This window comes from Gorilla gorilla, chromosome 11, assembly GCF_029281585.2.
Source record: "Gorilla gorilla gorilla isolate KB3781 chromosome 11, NHGRI_mGorGor1-v2.1_pri, whole genome shotgun sequence".
Classification (NCBI taxonomy): Eukaryota; Metazoa; Chordata; class Mammalia; order Primates; family Hominidae; genus Gorilla; species Gorilla gorilla.
The window spans coordinates 75,636,414-75,653,100 of record NC_073235.2 but is presented as its reverse complement, the minus strand read 5'-3'; the positions used below and the strand labels follow the sequence as shown (position 1 = coordinate 75,653,100).

The following is a 16,687-nucleotide window of genomic DNA, read 5'->3' as shown; positions in this document are numbered from 1 at the left end:
AAATCCCAGCACTTTGGGAGGCCGAGGCGGGCAGATCACGAGGGCAGGAGTTCGAGAACAGCCTGGCCAACATGGTGAAAACCTGTTTCTGCTAAAAAATACAAAAATTAGCTGGGCATGGTGGCACACACCTGTAATCCCAGCTACTCCAGAGGCTGAGGCAGGAGAATCGTTTAAACCTGGGAGGCAGAGGTTGCAGTGAGCCGAGATTGCACCACTGCACTCCAGCCTTGTGACAGAGCTAGACTCCGTCTCAGAAAAAAAAAAAAAAAAAAAAAAAGTCAAGAAATAACAGATACTGGTAAAGTTGTACAGAAAAGGGAATGCTCATACACTGCTGGTGGGAATGTAAATTAGTTTAGCCATTATGAAAGGCAGTTTGGAGATTTCTCAAAGAACTTAAAACAGAACTAGCATTCAATCCAGCAATTCTATTACTTATATTCCATACTTACATTCCATTACTGGGTAATGGAATATAATGGGGGAAACCCAAGGGAATATAAATCATTCTACCAGAAAGACACATGTTCGTCACAGCACTGTTCACAATAGCAAAGACATGGAATCAACCTAAATGCCCATCAAAGGTAGACTGGATAAAGAAAATGTGCTACATATATACCATGGAATACTATGCAGCCATAAAAAAGAACAAGATCATGTCCTTTGCAGAAACATGGATGGAGCTAGGAATACTATGCAGCCATAAAAAGAACAAGATTGTGTCATTTGCAGTAACATGGAGGGAGCTAGGAATATTATGCAGCCATAAAAAAGAACAAGATTATGTCCTTTGCAGAAACATGGATGGAGCTGGAGGCCATTACCCTAAGTAAGCAAAGGCAGGAACAGAAAACCAGATACAACATATTCTCACTTAAAAGTAGGAGCTAAACACTAAGTACACATGGACACAAAGTAGGAAACAATAGACACAGGGGTCTACTTGAAGGTGGAGGGTGGGAGGAGGGTGAGGATTGAAAAACTACCTATAGGGTACTATGCTTATTACCTGGGTGATAAAATAATCTGTACACTAACTGCCCATGACACACAATTTACCCATGTTACAAACCTGCACGTGTACCCCTAAACCTAAAAGTTAAAAAGCTTGTTTCACACCTTTTGTATTCCATTTATGTACTCAATATGTATTTGTGATAAATATTGTAAAAATAAAATTGAGTTCACTTATTTTTGTGAAAGAAAGCAAAGATACCAACAACAACCTGTTGATGGGTATAGAATGAAAGCAATCGTTTACGAAGCCCCACATCATAAGGCTGGCAGGTTCCACTTACATCTTATACTCAGAACAGGCTTTTCTCTCTGATTGTCAACAGCTACTTCCCTCCACCTAGCAGCAAGATTCTGTCTCAGCGGGGTCCATGCTTCTGCGTGTGATGCGGCACTGACACAAGGTACACTTCTTTTGCCCATGAATGTCAATTACTCCTTCAAGTCCTCTAGTGTGTGTGGTATTTAAGCATATAACTACTCCACGGACCCTGATCTCTAAGGTCCTCACCAATTTTTTTTTTTTTTTTTTGAGACGGAGTTTCATTCTTGTCGCCCAGGCTGGAGTGCAATGGCGCAATCTTGACTCACTGCAACCTCCGCCTCCTGGGTTCAAGCGATTCTCCTGCCTCAGCCTCCTGAGTAGCTGGGATTACAGGCGCCTACCACCACACCCGGCTAATTTTTGTATTTTTAGTAGAGATGAGGTTTAACCATGCTGGCCAGGCTGGTCTCAAACTCCTGACCTCAGGTGAGCCGCCCGCCTCAGCCTCCAAAAGTGCTGGGATTACAGGTGTGAGCCACCATGCCCAGCCGGTCCTCATCAATTGTAAGAGTCTATCATTTCATCAGAGTGTGGCAGTAAGAGAAAGAAGAGTGGTTCATCCAATCACTCAGCTGAAGCCATCTCCTCACTGCACTCTACATCCAAGGTCCAAGGCTCTCTCCAAAAACTCCATCTCCAAAATGCCAGTATGATCCAGGGTCACTATATTCCCCCAAAGTTCAAGAATATAGGAGATGATCCTACATTTTTTAAAAATAAAAATTATGTGTATAGAAAAAAGGCAAGGAAGAAAGAAAATATTATTGTAGTCATCTATTTCTAAGTGGCAGAAAGAATAGGGATCGTAATTTTTTTTGTTTCCCAAATTCTTTACAATAAGTATGTAATTTTTATAATCAGAAAAAGCAGTACAGGCATGTTATAATATATATAAGAACATATGACTATGAAATTTAAAATATTTATTTGCATGGAAAGATTCTCCCTAGGATTGGGTCAGGAAAAAGTGAAGCTCTTTCCTTACCTTCCCAGGACTACAGTAGGCATATAAAAACTCGTTTAGTTAACCACTGACATGTGATTTTCTCCCGATACGGCTCTGGAACAAACCAGGGTTCATTCAGGTTACTCTTACAGAAGGCCATAGGTTCTGAGAAGCCATGAGACTAAAGATGTGGATACTGGAAATCACGTGGGCTCTAGATGGACTTCAACCTACTCGGTATGCATGTGGTTCAGCATTTTATTACATAATGCTCCTCTCCCTTCTTGTGTCTGCTCCTATGGTCTGCTACCCTTTAGAAGAGCCTTTCCTACTTTGCTCCTCTTATAAAATATCTAGTATAATACCACATGAGTGAGAAAAGTCAGATACCCTATATACAGGAAGCACTAACATTTAAAGGATGAATGAACAGTATTTGATGATAATGATATTCAGTGTGTTTAAATAATTACGGAGAGCCTATGTTAGCAAATGTTAACCCTGAACCGTACAGTGAGAAGAGTAAAATGCCGGGAGGTATGAATTTGCTTCAGTATTCATTCTGCTCTTTTACATGCTTAAGGGTTACTTAGGGTACATTTCATAAGAGTAACAGTCAATCAATTATATAATTGCAGTAGGAAGCACAGTTGAGAGCTATGTTCACTAGTTCACTGTGGATTTAAACTTCAAGAATGAGGATTTGGACAGCTGCACTTTGCCTCTTTGTAGGCACTGTTGCCCAAGGCAATTACATGAGCACAATTTCTTGAGAATCCTTTGCTGCTTTGCATTCTTCAAGCATGCCCTTGCCTTTGCATTGTACTTTTTCTTTGCCGTGTACTTAAATGTAGGGTTTTAGGATTAAGCAAGGATGAAAGGTTTACTTAACCTTAAACCCTCTATTTTCAATTTTCTACCCAATACATTTTGCCATGTATTTCCAAAGTCACCTCTACAGATGAGCCAGCCTTTTGCCAAGTCCACATTCAATACCCATTATTCGACCTGAAAGCTACGGTAGGTGCTTCTTTGCTGTGTGCTGACAGATGGACCCCTGGTACTTAGTAGTGGGGCCACACTGCACACAAGCTCCATTCCTAGGCCAGGGCCAGTATCATAAATATCCACAACAAATGAACCAGGGTCTCCTCAGTGCAGCATACCTCTTATCTTTATCACTACAGAGTCCAGAACTATTGTACTTGGCAGCAGAATGTGAACGCAAGGAGAAATTATTGATTTAGAAACTCCTAAAACAGTATTTACAAATCTATAACGTCAAAACAGCTAGATCTTTCAGGAAAGATGTAGGGAGAACTTCCCTTGCCTGCTAATTGTTTCAGGCTCTGATTATAAAGAAAACGAAGGAGAGTTTTCAATCTCAGTTATCAAAAGTATAAAAGGTTCATGATCCCAGGATCTTGACTGAGTCAAAAACGAAACAAAATGCTGCTTAATTCAGTGCATTTTTACCCCAAGAGTATCATAACCAGGGCTTTTTTTAAATAAAAATAAAAAACTTCATTCTTACCTGTATGACAAGATGGAAAACCAGCCTTTCTACGTCTAAAACTGCTGTGCTACAACTTTAAAAGCAGGCTTGGAGGATTTTCAATCCTGTATATAATCACCAGAGAGTCATACACAGGTCATGCCCTTTGAGTCACTTTGGGCTTAACAAGACCCATTCAGTCACAGTCACATAAAAAGCAGCAAACTTCACAATTCCATAGGTTCTTTTTCAAATGATGCTCTTTAGTATTCAGGGCAATAAAGAAGGATAAATGAACTGAATTCAAACCCATAATAGAATACATCCTATATTCTGAATGATGTTTGACATCATGAAGACTTTTCTTTGGAAGAAAAACAGTTACAAATGCTATGAAAAAAAAAATACACCAGTCATTTCCCCACTCTTCTTAAGCAACTGAGATGGAGTCACCAGTGCTGGGAAGTCTCCTGTTGCTCAATGGTATTCCTGGTGTGATGCAGCCGACTCACTGCGTGCAGTCACTTGGGAGGAGCCTGGGCTTCCCTCTAGGGATCTAGAGCTGCTCTCTAGTTAAGTACATACCCAACTAAGGGCAGACTCACCTGGCAGGATAGGAGGGTGGCAAAAACTGGATGAAACAGAGTGAAGATTTAAGACCAGGGATTCAAGAGCTATTTCCAAATCACAAAAAGGCAAAGAGATTTTACATTCTTTGTGTTCACATCAGAATGTCACTGATAACATGAAAAAGTAAGGCCAGGTGTGGTGGCTCACCTCTGCAGTCCCAGCACTTTGGGAGGCCAAGGGAGGCAGAAAACTTGAGCTCAGGAGTTCGAGACCAGTCTGGGCAACACAGTGAGACCCTATCTCTACAAAAAATGCAGAAATTAGCCAGGCGTAGTGGCATGTGCCTGTAGTCCCAGCTACTCAGGAGACTGAGGTGGGAGGATCACTTGCACCTAGGAGGTCCAGGCTGCAGTGAGCTGAGACCGTGCCACTGCACTCCAGCCTGGGCAACAAAGATCCAGGAAAAAAAAAAAAAAAGAAGGAAGGAAGGAAAGAAAAGAAAAGAAAAGGAAAGGAAAGGAAGGAAAGGAAAGCAAGAAAGGAAAGAAAGAGTAAAATATATTGAAACAACCTGTACTCAGTTTGGGTGACAAAAACACAGACAAGAATTCAGTCGGCTTTCTGTCAAACAACTTACGCAACTTGGTCAAAGCAATCATATGGAAATTATCCCCAAAGAAAATCCCCAAACAAGGCTTCAAATTGGAACTAATGAAGGATTAGGCATCCAAGAAATTGAATAGCAATATAACTTAATCAAACATTGGACTAGGTGAGTAAAAATTTAATTCTGTTCCAAAATGGATGGCCCTAAAGCGACCTGGTCACTCTGGGCCTTTTTTCCTTCCTACAAAATGACTTGGTTGCACAAAATTGTCATTCAGATCCCTTCATGCTTTACATTTCTATCCATTTTTGTGAAAAAATTAATACAGCACACAGAGTAGGTGCTAAATAAATATGTGACAAATGGATTGGAGGTAATTAACCATGTTGTATTAGGACAGCCTCTGGAGTCACATAGGCTTCATCACAACGTTGGCTCTGCCACTTATCAGTGAGGTGACTTTGAGGAAGTTATTTAACCTGAGACTCAGTTTTCTCATCTGTAAAAGGCAGACAGTAATCCTACTCCAGTGCCCAGCAAATGCCAGGTTGCTCCACCAATGCTAAGTCCTTTCTCTGACATCTTTCCCCTTCCTTTATAATCAATGATCATTCAGAAGCAAGTCAAGCTTATGAGTAAATTCCTATGTCTTCCATCAATGGATTCCATTTACATATTTTGCCTGTTTTAATTAGCCTCATGTAGTTATTACATTCGACTGTCCTTGTTTACTTATGTTTTTACCTAAATATAGCACTTTGACATTTCCAAAGCATTTATCTTACTTGACTCTCACAAATGAGATATTGTATTGTATTTAAGTGTTGAGAAAATTGGGTCTTTGATTTGATTTTCTCAAGCTTACTTGCCTAGTAAATGTAATAAAGTCTGATGCCAGGTCGCCTGCCTCTGCCTCTTTTCATATATTCTCCTCCCCCTTTCTCCCTTTAAAAAAAGTCCAGTAAAATCATAGGTCCTTCTAAACATTTTTTATTAAAGCTTTCCCCTGCTCAAAGAGATTTCAACTTGCAGACTCTATAATACTAGCTAACGTGTATTGAGTACCTACTATGAGCTAGGCCAAAAACTTCCTGTAGATTGAACCCTTACATTCTCACAGCAAACATGAGTTAGGGCTTACTATTAATCACCCTTTCACAGGGGAAGAAACCTAGGCAAGGAGAAACTTTAAAACTTGCTCGAGGGTACAAGAAATGGCAAAGCCAGGTTTTTAGTACAAGTAGTATGATCTCAAAGCCCTGCTTATCATCAGTAAACCATACCACTCTACTTCACAAACCTAATTTGAATACAGAATAAAATGAACAAGGAAAAATTAACTGGTCTACAAAATTCCAAAGCTCTCTTTAGTTACAGAAGCGTGAGAAACAACTCATCAGCTTCCTCTTAGGGCCTGAGCTGCTGTCCCCACTATAAGATTTCCAAGTCTTCCTGACACTCAACTGTGCAGAATCAGGTCAAGAACCAAGATCTAACTCCCTACAGGCACTAGGCCATCAGGCCAACCAGCATCAACCAATTTTATAGCTAATAAAACCAGTTAATTGCACAGCAGGAGGCACTCTCTCTCTCTATGCAAAAATTACATGGTTAGAAATTTTGAGCGACTCTCACAATCTGATTAGCTAAGTGCTTTATAATATTACTCTCCAGTGAAACAGAGTTTGATTATTTACATCCCATAAGAGAAATGTTTGCCATATTTATTATGGAAATCTACAAAATCATTTAAAAGAATTTAGCAAATTTAATTTTAAAAGAGTCTGAAAGTCCTTTAACATCTTTTAGACTCCAATTAGACAGTGTCTTGAACACTTGGATTCTTCAGCTACATTAATGATTTTACTATTTTGGGGTTCTGTCAGCACAAACAGTAACTAAAGGCATATGTGTGATAGCTGGCAGATATTTTTAGTTTTATTAATTGCAAAAAAAAAAAGGTACCAAACCCTAACTAATAGATAGTAAAGATAATCTGGAATCATAGAATATTAAGAATGGAAGGGATTTGAAATCTTCCAGTCTTTTTCTTTCTAGTCCTCAACTACAATCCCACTTTAAGGCAACTCCACTCTTAAAGGCAAAAGATCACTTCTCCCCTAATGGCTTGATGAACAGATCGCCTCCATTTGAATGAACTGTCTCATACTTAATAACCATCACTCCAGCCACCATCTTTCCTTTCGCTAACAAAGGAGTCAAAAGGGACACCCATATTTTCACCTGCACAGGGGTTGGTGCCCCTAACCCCTGCATTGTTCAAGGGTTGACTGTATTTTATAGTGTATCTCAAATTGCAGTCTTTAAAAGAAGATTCCAGGGGTCCACAGATTCACAGATCCTTGATGGCCCATGAAACCAAAACTCAAAGAAACACTGGCCTAATCAAAGGGTTACCTCTTGGTTTCCCATCTGTACATACAAATACTATTTCCTTGACTTTGTCTACGCCAGGAACTTTCACCAGCATTCTACTTTAGCTCCTTATGACCATCTCTTAGGTAATGGTACCAACAGTGGTCTGTTAGGAACCAGGTCGCACAGCAGGAGGTGAGCAGCTGGCGAGCGAGCATTCCCGCCTGAGCTCCGCCTCCTGTCAGATCAGAGGCAGCATTAGATTCTCAGAGGAGCACAAACCCTATTGTAAACTGCGCATTCAAGGGATCTAGGCTGCACGGTCTTTATGAGAATCTAATGCCTGATGATCTGAGGTGAAACAGTTTTATCCTGAAACCATCCCCCACCACCGCCCCATCTGTGGAAAAACTGTCTTCCACAAAACCAGTCCCTGATGCCAAAAAGGTTGGGGACTGCTGTCTTAGACGCTTTCATTACCCAGCCACCTCACTTAGAAACCCTTCTCTGACCTCAATCTCTTATGCTTAGTGAAATCAGCTCTTCGGTTGACCAGGTTGAGGCTTCTAGTCCCTCAATTCCTTTCTAATAAATGGGGTTCTACTAAAAGAAACAGAGATCTAAAATAACAGTAGTTTAAACAAGATAGAGTTTTATAACAAATCAGTCTTGAAATAACAAAATGTCTCAAAACACGAAGGCTGCAAGAATCCCAATATGGCAGCTCAACAATTCATTATTCTACCATCCTTAGCACTGGCTTATATCCTCGAGGTTGTGTGGTGGTCCCAGTGTAACCCCTGAAGTTCCAAACCATTAAATTTACATTCCAGGCAGCAAGAAGGAAAGTACACCAGGGTGTCCTCTTAGTTAGGTCAGCTTCTTTTAGAGAGCTTTCTCAGCAATCTCATCTAGAAAGTTCTGCCTATATCTCATAAATGAGTTCTATTTTCAGGAAGGGCTGGGAAATGTAGTTTTAAGCTGGGTATAGTGGCACATCTAACAGTACAGGAATCCTAAGGAAGATGAGAATATTGCCGTGTAAGCAGCTAATAATTAATGCCATATCTATCAAGCTATCAGAGATCAAGGTTCCGTTTAATGGAAGAGTCGCTAGGGTACCACAACAACATTTTGCACTCCTTGGTCAAATAATCCCAAAACATACTTGCCAAAACCCTAAAGTTCCAGTCCCCATGCTACCAATCTCAAAAAATCCAATAATCACCTTTCTATGCCCCTCAGTACTTTCAGATAAGCTTTTCTGACAGATCTGTACTGAAACAGTTAACATGGTATAGTTATGATCTGTACATTTATTGAAAGGTAAAGGATGAAAGCAATCATTTTGAGTCTCTCCAGTTAGTTTCCTCTTTCACTCTCCATTCAACATTCACCCAACAAATATTTATGAAGTATATATGATGTGCCAGGCACTATTTTTTGGCGCTAAGGACAGTGGTGAACAAGACAGCAAAACCTTTTTCCTCATGGAGCCTACTATCTAGCTGGAAAAGACGGACAATAATGATATCAAGAAATATACAAGATAATTTTCATGAGCAAGCTACAACACACCTCAGCTCTTCTCATGTCTTCTAGTACTCTTGCTTTTTCATCCTCAATAGATTACTATGAATACTCTCACATTAGGGAAACTGGTAGAACTCAGCACTCCTACCTTACACCTACGCCTTTCTTTCTGTCTCAGAGAAAAATGTACCCCTCCCCTTCCCCAGATTTTACCTCCCCCTCTTCTCTCAGGATATCACTCTCCATCAATATTCTTTCTGAAATATTCCATCTGTTTCTAGTTCCATCCTCTAGGCCCAAGAAAATGTTTTTCATCTCTGCAAAAAACAACTTTTCTTGACCCTTCCCTCCTTCTCAAACTACTTTCCTGAACACCAAAACTTCTTGAAATAATACTTTACACCACATTCCATTTCCTCACTTTCTATTGGCACCCTAATCCCATTATATTTGGTTGGATTTTTATAGTAATGCTAAAGTTTCCCTAAGTAACTTGGAATTCTGATCTTTTCTTTCAAGTATCCTATATAGGTTATAGTCTGAGTTTTAAAATTAAATGTAACCATGCCTCTCCTTAACATTCTGATATTGTCCTTAGTATCTACATTATTTTATATATTGATACGAATTAAAACAAGGATGGCAGAGTGCATCAGAGTGCTGGAAGTCAAATAAAAAGAAATAAACTCCTGCTATCAAGGGCTTACCCACTATCATGGGAAAAATAAAAGTACCTATTAACAAGATGCCACATAACAACCATCAGAAGTACAAAACACGTGAAGGATCTGTATTAAAATTAGGGAAGTTGGGAGGTAATGGACAGTGTCAACTAGACCATGAAGAATGGATTAGGCTGGGCACGGTGGCTCATGCCTATAATACCAGCACTTTGGGAGGCTGAGGCAGGTGGATCACCTGAGGTCAGGAGTTCAAGACCAGCCTAGCCAACACAGTGAAACCCCATCTCTACTAAAAATACAAAAATTAGCCAGGTATGGTGGCACACGCCTATAGTCCAAACTACTCGGGAGGCTGAGGCAAGAGAATTGCTTGAACCTGGGAGGCAGAGGTTGCAGTGAGCCGAGATCATGCCACTGCACTTCAGCCTGGGCAACAGAAAAAGATCCCATCTCAAAAAAAAGAGAATGGATTCCATTTGGGTTCATAGCTGGGATGGGGTGCATGCCTGAGAAACGGCAGCACCTTAGTTTGGCTGGAAGGTGGTGTAGTGATAGGGTAACAGGCAGGTAATGGAGTTGCTAACACACAGCAGTGTGACTGCTAACATATGCCAAGCTGATATTTATGTCAAATTTCGGTGGGAGTGACTCCTAAAAAGCAAGAAAACAAACAGTCGACTCTCTGTATCTGCGGGCTCCATATCCGTGGATTCAACCGACTACAGACCTAAAATATTAGAAAAAATTTAAAAATAACAATACAACAATAAAAAATAATACAAGTAAAAATACGTGATAAGAATTACTTACAGAGCATTTACATTGTAATAGGTATTATGAGTAATCTAGAGATGATTTATACAGGAGGATACGTGTAGGTTATGTGCAAATACTACATCATTTTATACAAAGGACTTAGGCATCCACAGATTTTCTTATCTAGGAAATCCTAGGACAAATCTTCTGCAGATACCGTGAAATGACTAATTCTTAGGTTTACTTCAAAGAAATCTTCCAGGATCAGCAAGGCCTACAGAGGTAAAAGAATCATTACTTTCCCATAAGTTAGAACTTAAAGGTCATCTGCTCCAATTGTCTAATGAAGTAACCCTCTTAGTAATATTCTAAGAAACAGGCATCCTACTGACTGAACACTTCCAGTGACAGATGAACACCAGGGAAACAGTGATGCATTGTTGGAAATTTGGAAATGATCAACCTACTAAATGGGTGTCAGCAGAGATATGTCAAGTCATCCTAAAGTGAAAAACCCTTCCAGGCCAGGAGGATGGAGAATAACTTGATAGAAAGTTTAAACATATTTAATAAAATTGTGTGAGTATTCAGAGGTAGTCACAGACAGTTAGTTACAAAGACTTAGAGAAAAGTTAAAGAGATGATAAGCCCTAACAGGGGAGGGGTGAAAATGGGAGGCGTAACAACTTCTCCAGTAAGGTGGGCCTCCTGTTGAAGGGTAGGTAAATCGATTATCAGCTGAATGTAGTATCAGAACATATTCAAATCCTATTACTAACTGCTCTTGCTCTGAATTCACATTCATAAAGCAATCTTTTATAAGTTTGTTTCCCATACACCTTATCTAAAAATAGAAAATTTAGAGATTAGCAATATGGTTTAATTATTTAGTCTCAATCAAATTATGTGTGATTTAGCATCCCTGAGAGTCCATTCAACTCTGAACTCTTAAGATTAAATTTCCAAATGCATAAATCAGAAGTCACTTCAACAGGGACCTACTTGGGTAGCTACCAGCATTCCCTAGAGTGTGCCTTCACTATATTCTTGGGAGCCTCAAATCTCCTAAAGTAGGAAACTATTTTTCAAAATAGCCTATTCTACTTCTACTATGTCAAATTACTAGAGTTGACCTACGTAACTTGTGGTGCAAGTCTTGATCTTGCTTGCTGTATCTATTTCAGCTCAGATTTTTATCTCCTTATTTCTAAATACCGTCTCACCCCAAATTCTAGTTTTTCTCTTTGCTTGAAGATTCAGCGGGGTGTCCTTAATCTGACTGTCACTCTACTTAACACCTTACTATCTTTGAGCAGAAAGGTTTTTTTAAAAGGGCTCCTTTAAGAGCATTCGATAAGTGGTACTTAACAACACTGTAACTGGCCCATTCTTCCATGCCTGTTGACTGAAGCAGTGTTTGTGTAACAAATACCATTTATTTCATGCAACAAAGCTTAGAACCTAGGGGAGATCAGAGACAACAGGCTTCAATCTGTATTCTGAGTTTTCCAGGTAGGACTCTTCCCATGTAACAGCCTATAATCATCACTAAAAGTCCCAGACAAAATAATCCGAGATTTTCTGAATACTGCTTATCAACTAAATATGACCTTCAAGAGACAAGAATCGTTCTGCATGTAAACAAATATAAACCTGGTGATGACTGATGCAATATACCAATCTACATCAGAGCAACATTCTGGCAGCCTGAGACATTTATTAACAAAATACACAGAAGGTCATTGCTGAATTGAGCTGAGATGTAGTGGTCCAACAGTGAGCCCAGAGATGAAGAAAATAAATTAGAACATCAACATGTTTTCCAGGAGATAAAAAATCATGGGCTATGAAGCATGAGAGTATAGACCCTATTAAGAGCCTATAGAAAGGTATATAAAATTTGAGACAGATGAGGCAGACCACATAGTTTATTATAATTCTTTTGCAATGAATGAATGTAATAACTGTGGAGTTTCAGAAGTTGTAAGCTGAGTACAATCTGACTCATACATTACAATAGCTGACACCTATGGAGCATTTCCTGTGTATCAACACTGGCTCATCACTTTACATACATTAACTCATTTAGTCCATAGGAGAAATACTGTTATTCCAGTGTGTCACTAAGAAAGTAAGGAACAGAGAAGTTAAGTAACTTGGTTATATAGCTGAGAAGCAGTGAAGCCAAAATTCAAACTAGGCAATCTGGCTGCAAAGCCTATGAATTCAATCATGACATAGGAATATAAATTCTCAAAATCACATAGATGTACATGCCTGCACATTTCGATAATATTACATATAAATAAATTCACCTATTACTAGACATATGCCTAGGCCTTTGTATACAGTAAATGTTCTAACATATTTAGTAATAGTTGATCTGAGTATGGAAGCAACTTTAAGATCACTATCAAGACACCTGCATTCTAGGCTGGCTTCTGATACTGAATGACTGTGTGACTTGGGGCGTCAGCTTATCTATTGATAAAATGTCAAAATGTGGAAGTAAAAGGGACAGATGGAATGATCTAGTCTCTTCAAGTCTAACATTCTGACTTAAATCTAATTTAACTGGTATAGGGTGGGGCTCAGGCATGGGTGCTTCTTAGAAGCTTCCCAGCTTCCAAGGTGAGTCTAATATGTAGCCAGGATTCTCTGAGTAACTGTCAGAGGGTTTTCCACAACAGCTGTTTCATTTTACATTCCCCTCAGAAGGGTTTGTGGGTTCTAACTTCTCTACACCCTTGCCAACACTTGTTATTGTCTAATAACAAGTGAGTGGTTCTGTGGCAAGCTAAACTGTAGCCTAGTTGCCTTGGAGTCTGAAAACCCTGGAGCTACATTTCAGCTCTATCATGTATGAGCTGTGTGGTCTTCCAGGTCTCTCAATTAAGTGTGTTCTTTATATGTAAAATAAAACTAGTATCCACTTAACACAGTTACAAGGACCAAACTCCCATGTAAAGTACATGCTAGGCGCATGGTTTTCCTCAATAAATGTTAGCTGCTAGAAATTGTACCTACATTAAAACAATTTTTTTGGGCCGGGTATGGTGGCTTACGCCTGTAATCTCAGCACTTTGGGAGGTCAAGGCGGGCGGATCACAAGGTCGAGTTCAAGACCAGCCTGACCAACACGGTGAAACCCCGTCTCTGCTAAAAATATGAAAATTAGCCGGGTGTGGTGGTGTGTGCCTGTAATCCCAGCTACCCAGGAGGCTGAAGCAGGAGAATTGCTCGAACCCGGGAGGCAGAGGTTGCAGTGAGCCGAGATCACCCATTGCACTCCAGCCTGGGTGACAGGACAAGACTTTGTCTCAAAGAAAAAAAATTTTTTTGAGGATATGCAGAACTGAACTCGGATACACAGCCTGAACAATCAATTGCTGGAAAACAGATCCACAGACTGACAGCAATAGCACTCTCTCTTTTATGAGAGAAGAGGCCGAAACAACTCTGTGTAGGACACTGACCACAAATCAAAGACAATCTAGAGAATACAGCGTTGGAAAAGTGTTAGAACACATGTCATCCTGCATAGTCAGGTCAGGCCACAACTGGCAGAAGAATCTAAATCCAAAGACCAAGATATACTGAGATGACCACAAGCTGTTAGTAAGCCTTGTTCTGCAAGCTTCCAAATAAATCTCTTAAGTCACCCTGCTATTTTAAAAAATAAATTGCCATGTTGACAGAAATTGAACATCACTTCTCTTTTCCACTTACAGGATATGGAATCTGTCATACCATCTTTAGACTCACAATCACCACATTTGCAGAACAAATCTGAATTTGATGGGGGCAATTCTTGTGTTTCTATTTTCTGTCCATTCACAGATTTCTGTGTCAGAGATCACAGAAGACACCACTACACTACTATTCTTTTTCAAAACTACTGCCTTTGGGCATTAGCCATCATTCATCATATCTTCTCTATACACTCCCTAAATGAGATTTCAACAGTTGTACTGGTTTAATCAAATGGGCCCCAAAATATGTACTGTATTCTCCATTCAAATATGGAAGTCAACAGTCACTTGAAGTCAATAGGAAACATATTTTTGAGTTATTTTTCCAGTAGTGAACATGAATGGCAATGATCTCTTAACTGTAAAATGAAAGTATCATCTCTCAACCCTCGAAAGGCTGTGGGGAGGATGCGCGGAGATGACGTAGGCAGAAAGCAGTGCATTCTTCCTAAGGCAGTACTCCTCAGTACTCAGCACTCAGGTAGGAATGCAAGGACTCCAGTTTAGGTCCTGGTCTTTTACCACCTCCGCCCTGTGCTATTGAGCAAGGTTCTCAGCCTTTCCAAACAGTACAAATCTGGGGAATGAGGATAATGAGACTTGCATTGACTAGATCATAAGGGTTTTTTTTTTAAAAATAAACTTTTTTATTTTGGAGTAATTTTAGATTCAGAGAAAAATATAGGAGTGTTCCCATATACCCCTCACCGATTGTTAACATCTTATGTTACTATATACAGTACGTTACTATTAACTAAGCTCCAGACTTTGGATTTCACCATTTTCTCCACTAATGTCCTCTCTGCATTTCAGGATCCAATCCAAGGTGCCACACTGCATTTAGTTGTCATGTCTCTTTAGTCTACTCTGGTCTCATATTCACAGGGTTTTTATAAGAATCAAATAAATACAAGAACACTTTGTACAGTGAAAAGTACCATGAGAATACACTTTACTATTCTTATGCATTAAATGAGTACATCCATGTAAAGCACCAGGAAAACTGCCTGTCACATATTAAGCTCCAAATATTGATTTCAGCACTATCATTATAAATATTTCTACCTATCCTACATTGTGATCAATTCTATACATCTACAACAGATGTCTGGGGTTCAAAATTCCTTCTATGACCACAGATTTTATTTTCAGTGTAGGAAGTCAGCTTTATAGAATTAGCCCTTGACCAGATTTTCATAAACACCTGGCTCAATCTGGGAGAGCAGGAAACAGAAGAAGAGGCAGAGTGAAGGCAGAGGTATTAATGGAACCTCAGGACCCACTTAGGTTTCCCTTCATCATCGAACATCAATCTCACACCTCAGAGCTATACAGTCAAAGAAGTGAAGAACTCTGCCAAATTTGGCAAACCACAAAATTCAATAAGGGACATTCCATAGAGATCAGCAAAGTAACAAATACCCACACATTTCCTGTTAAACAATCTGCACACCGCTTCCAGGCATCGTCAGGAGGTTGGAGCGACCTGGGGTGGAAAGAGGCAGGGAAGGGATGCTTTTCTTTATCCCTCAGTGGACCAGCTGGTTAACTCTGCCCCTTCTTGTCTTTCCTGCTGTCCTAGATTTAGCAAGGTGTTTATGAAGGTCTGCTCAAGGGCCAATTCTATAAAGCATGACCAGGACCCATTCTACTCACACCACTCATCCTAAGGATATCAGGAGACAGTGGAATAAATTCCAAGTCCTTTTCGAATAGTAAAATAAAGAACATGCTCTGGCACTTAACCTAGACTGAAAGCCATGAAACAGCCTACCTCTCATAGCATAAAATTTTACCAGAAAGTGGTAACAAGAAGGTTTTCTAACCCAAGAGCAAGGGAGAATACTAAGAGATTTCAGTACAGAGGCCAAAAACATGTCCACTTAAGGGTATGTTTGTTAAACCCGTTAAAATTATGTAATGTTAGCCAACAAAGACAGATGAGAACTGGTGTGAGGGGGGACAGGGGAGGATAAAGGGGCAGAGAGTTGGGTAGAGGCATAAGAAACAGTGTATTCCTTCCATCTTGTAGGATTAACTTCAGAAAAACCATACTAACAAAAATCCAGAAAATTTATTGAGTCTTTCTGTGAGGCCACTTATAGATAATGCTTCTCGGTCAAAGTCAGATTTTCAGAGAGGTCAGGATATAAGCATATTAACAAACAAAATCAGACAACTTTTTAAAAAATCCTTTTTGGGGCCAGTTATAGACAATGCTTCTTGGCCAAATTCATATTTTAAAAAGGCTGGAGTGGCCGGGCACGGTGGCTCATGCCTGTAATCCCAGCACTTTGGGAGGCTGAGGTGGGTGGATCACGAGGTCAAGAAATCAAGACCATCCTGGCCAACATGGTGAAACCCCGTCTACTAAAAATACAAAAATTAGCCGGGCGTGGTGGCATGTGCCTGTAGTCCCAGCTACTCAGGAGGCCGAGGCAGGAGAATCACTTGAACCCGGGAGGCGGAGGTTGCAGTGAGCCGAGACCGTGCCACTGCACTCCAGCCTGGCAACAGAGTGAGACTCCGTCTCAAAAAAAGAAAAAAAGGCTGGAGTTTGTTGGTATACTATTTTGAGTCAAAATTAAAAACAGTATACACTGTGGCAGATGCTGCTGGTTGCA

General features: G+C 40.0%; 1 protein-coding gene across 11 annotated transcripts in view; it reads right to left on the bottom strand.

Annotated features, from left to right (window-relative positions):
• Window positions 1–16,687, bottom strand: part of MAP3K20 (mitogen-activated protein kinase kinase kinase 20) — a 192,844-nt gene that overhangs the window by 104,599 nt on the left and 71,558 nt on the right. Inside the window, exon 1 of one of the 11 annotated variants that reach the window (XM_063695002.1) lies at window positions 3,826–4,199. The exons of the other annotated variants lie outside the window; for them this stretch is intronic. The gene's annotated coding sequence lies outside the window, so the exon portion shown is untranslated. Of the gene's footprint in view, window positions 1–3,825; window positions 4,200–16,687 lie in introns of those variants that run through there. 11 annotated transcript variants of the gene reach the window in all.